Here is a 4830-nt window from a genome sequence, read left to right on the forward strand (position 1 = left end):
CCCGCGCCCCTGCCTCTACCTTTCTTCTTCCTTCCCTCCTCCCTCTGTCACGTGCTCTCTCTGCTCGTGCAATAGCTAACCCCGAGGAGTTTGCACAGTCCATCCCCACGTCTCGCTCGTCCCGGTGTTCCCTGCTTCACTGGAGTCAAGCCACCGTCGGCCTCCGCGTCGAGCTCCGCCACCGGAGATCCCTATCGCTGCCTCCATTCCCGTGTCGTTCCCGCCATGCCCCTGCTGCGCCGTCGTTTCCTCACCGTTGTCACACCAAGTTCACCTGACGGATCCGCTGCAAGTTCGTTCATGCCTCCCAGCCATGCTACCCGTCCTGGATGCCCGAGCAAGCCGCCAGCAGTGCCACAGCCGTCCTCGTCCACGCGCTCGAGTCCATGAGCGAGAACCTCGCCGCGTCCCTGCCCGAGGACCACCCGGTCCGCCTCCTTCGGCCACCTCCCCGACGTGGCGCCCTTGGAGTCCGCCGTCGGCAGTCGCCTTCGCCGGACCACGCCGCCCCCTCCAGGCACCTCCCTGCGCTCCGTTTCGCCCGTTCCGGCCAGTTCCCACAAACCCCGTCGCTTGGAACCCCTGCCGTCGATCTCTGGATCGCCACGACGTGTTTATGTTTATGTCTTCAGAAACGAGCAGGTTGCCAGCTTGCCCGCGCCTCGCGTTGACCGAGCGCCCGCCTCCAGCGCCATCATGGGCCAGTGCCTCCCCAAGGCCCATGAGGCCTGGTGAGAACCCCAGGGCCCTCCTTTTTTTGTCTTAATGTTGCGCCTGTTACCCTGTTGGGCCTCTGCTTAGTTTCAGCCTGCATGTGTTTTTTTCCTATTGTGCGTTTTAGTATTTTTTCCAGAGAGCGCCTATTTTGCACTAAACCCCCTAGACTAGATGCATTTAATAACTCACCAACCGTGCATCATTTTAAAAATATGTTATATATGTAAAATGCTTAAAGTTTTGTGTAGATTAATATTTTGCCACTTTCATGCATGTTAAAAATGTTTAAAATGTTGTTTGTGATTATTTTGCATAATGCCATGCTAAAATGCTTTAATTCATAACTTAATAACCGTAGCTCCAAACTTAACAAACTTTATATGTAAATGGGGTAGAAATTGCCTAGTTTAAGATGGTGGCTTTACTTTGCATGTTTAACAACTCTAAAATTGTGTTTATGGCAGAACAGTACCAAACCTAAAATATGCACATGAGGATTTTTCCAGACTTTTTGCTTGTTGTTCCGGCCTCATTTAAACTTTCCTAGATAGGTAGTTTTCTTTTGCTTCACCTCTTGCCATGCTTAACTACATTTAATATTGTTGGGTACATAAACGAGAATGAACTAAATAAGTCATGTGGTGTTTCGTCAATATGCAACTCGTTGCATATTGAGCTCCACTTAACTTGTAGTTTTGCTTGTGCACTTTGTCATGCCATGCCTCATTAAACCTGACATGCACCATACTTGGTTGTGCATCATGCCATGTTTATGTGGTGTTTGTTTACCATGTTGTTTGCTTCTTTCCGGTGTTGCTTCTTTGGGTTAGTTCTGATAACGTCGCGTTTGTGAGGATTCGTTCGACTATGTCTGTTTGTCTTCTTCATGGACTCGTTCTTCTTCCTTGCGGGGTCTGAGGCAAGATGACCATACCCTCGAAATCACTTCTATCTTTGCTTGCTAGTTGTTTGCTCTATTGCTATGCCGCGATACCTACAACTTGCTATATCATGCCCCCCATATTTCCTTGTCAATCCTCTAACCCACCTTTCCTAGCAAACCGTTGTTTGGCTATGTTACCACTTTGCTTAGCCCCTCTTATAGCGTTGCTAGTTGCAGGTGAAGATGAAGTTTGCTCCTTGTTGGAACATGGATGTATGTTAGGATATCGCAATATCTCTTATTTGATTAATGCATCTATATACTTGGTAAAGGGTGGAAGGCTCGGCCTTATGCCTGGTGTTTTGTTCCACTCTTCCCGCCCTAGTTTCCGTCATACCGGTGTTATGTTCCTTGATTTTGCGTTCCTTACACGGTTGGGTGTTATGGGGACCCCTTGACAGTTCACTTTGAATAAAACTCCTCCAGCAAGGCCCAACCTTGGTCTTAACATTTGCCACCTAAGCCCTTTTCCCTTGGGAGTCGCGCTCCCGAGGGTCATCTTTATTTTAAACCCCCGGGCCAGTGCTCCTCTGAGTGTTGGGCCAAAATAGAGCACCGAGCGGGACCGTCCCTTGGCAACTTGGGTTATGTTGGTACATGTACGCTTAGCTTATCCGGTGTGCCCTGAGAACGAGATATGTGCAACTCCTACCGGGATTTGTCAGCACAGCGGGTGGTCTTGCTGGTCTTGTTTTACCATTGTCAAAATTTCTTGTAACCGGGATTCCGAGTCTGATCGGGTCTTCCAGGGAGAAGGAATATCCTTCGTTGACCGTGAGAGCTTGTGATGGCCTAAGTTGGGATACCCGTGCAGGGTTTTGAACTTTCAAAAGCCGTGTCCGCGGTTATGGGCAGATGGGAATTTGTTAATGTCCAGTTGTAGAGAACTTGAAACTTAACATAATTAAAACGAATCAACCGCATGTGTAGCCGTGATGGTCTCTTTTCGGCGGAGTCCGGGAAGTGAACACAGTTCTTGTGTTATGCTTGAACGTAAGTAGCTTCAGGATCACTTCTAGCTTACGACCGTTGCGTTGCTTCTCTTCTCGCTCTTATTTGCGTATGTTAGCCACCATATATGCTTAGTGCTTGCTGCAGCTCCACCTTACTACCCTTTCCTACCCATAAGCTTAAATAGTCTTGATCTCACGGGTGTGAGATTGTTGAGTCCTCGTGGCTCATAGATACTTCCAAACAGTTGCAGGTGCCGATGATACCAGTGCAGGTGACGCAACCCAGCTCAAGTGGGAGCTCGATGAAGACCGTGTCCGTTGTGTTGTTTCGTTTTCCAGTTGATCAGTAGAGGAGCCCAGTTGGGACGATCGGGGATCTAGCATTAGGGGTTGTTTTCCTTTTGTTTTGGTTTCGTAGTCGGACCTTGTTTATTCTGGATGATGTATGGGTTATTCATGTATTGTGTGAAGTGGCGATTGTAAGCCAACTCTTTACCCCTTTCTTATTCAGTACATGGGAGGTGTGAAGATTACCCCTCTTGCGACATGCCTACCATGCGGCTATACCTCTAAGTCGTGCCCCGACACGTGGGAGATATAGCCGCATTGTGGGTGTTACAAGTTGGTAATCAGAGTCTTCCCCGACTTAGGAGCCCCCTGCTTGATCGAATCACTGACGTTGTTGAGTCTAGAACAAAATGTTTTGAGTCTTAGGATTATATATACCGGAGAGTAGGATTCTTTTTACTCCTCAGGCCCTTCATCGCTCTGGTGAGGCCTCCTGACGTAGAGTTTTGACTCTTCTCTCCTCAAATTTCACGAATTTTTTTAGGATCACGCGGGAATCTTGGAATCGTTCCGATAGTCTTGTGACGAGAACATTGTTCTTGGTGCCTCCTGACATTTAGGGGTTGTGGCAGTGTCCCAGGGAGTTGAGCTCCGAGGTGTTGTCGTCACAATTTTATCATTGCAATTCTGGAATACCTGAGTTCACCGACATCGAAAATCTCTTTTATGCAGTTGTTGGTGAGATAACCTCGACGCCACCCAGTACTGGGGCGGGAGTTCGGGAGTATTGTCATAACTCGTATAACAGATGCTTTTCAAAGGATGAGGTATATGATTTCCGAAGATTTCTTGGTTATGTGTTGAAGGATGGATACAGCTGGATGTAGGTATTGTTAGTTTGGATGAGATATTATGCTTCCCCTTTATCCCCAACACCTAATTGCATAACCAGAAAGTTTCAGGACTTTATAAGTGGGAATTCAAGTATCACGTAGGGTATCCTCCCAACAGACACATGGTGCGACATGGGGTCTATCATATGTTTTTTTCCGGCTTATTTTGCAAGCCAATCCTTTGTTTTGTTTTGATTGTGGTATTCGAGTTGCTTCGAAGTCAAATGTTGATTTCATGTCTCTCTCTAAATGTTGTTCTCATATTTCTATGGGAATACTAATCCTTCATGATAATCGAGATTGTCATGTCAATTCTTTCCAACCGGTGTTTCTTTCATCCGTCCCCAAGTAGCCTTTGTTTTCCCGCCCACCCACCTCTTGTTTCCTTCAAGGAATTAGATGTCTTAATCAAGTATCCATTTTATTCATGTGAAGTCTCTTCATTCTTTTCAATCAATGTTATTACCCGGCGGTTCTCATGAAGATGCTCTACAAGTTCATCATTCTTCGTTCTCTTTCTTCTCCGGTGGATTCAAGTCAAGCTTTGTCGATGATATCTTTTCCTTATTTCGAATGCTTCCCCAAGCTGGTGCACCTCATAATCATTCCCTGCTTGCTATTCAATTGTTCCGGAGTGCTGAAGATATCTCGAAGATTCGTGTTTCCACTCTGCATTCGTTCAAGTTCTTTTGAGGATGTTACCTCATTTAAGCCATTTAATTCAACCGGCGCATTCTCTCTTTTAAATCATTCCAACGGTGTGTCTTTTGAGTGGGCCCTAACGCACAGGTCTTTTCCCAGGATCTTACCTGACTCTTCTAATTTTTTTGGAGTTATTCTCAAATTCATTTCAAAGTTTGACATAAGAACGATTTGTCATCAGTCAAATATCTTTCTGCAAGATCTTTCGAATTCTTTTCATCATCGGTTCAACCTTTCTATTCTTCATCCCGTAGTGCCTCTACAATTCATGGTCGTGTTTCTCGTCGTCATTCTCGAATTTGAAGACCGAAGAAGATTTTTCTCTCAATCTTGC

The sequence above is a fragment of the Triticum urartu genome, chromosome 6 (assembly GCF_003073215.2).
Source record: "Triticum urartu cultivar G1812 chromosome 6, Tu2.1, whole genome shotgun sequence".
In the NCBI taxonomy this organism is placed as follows: Eukaryota; Viridiplantae; Streptophyta; class Magnoliopsida; order Poales; family Poaceae; genus Triticum; species Triticum urartu.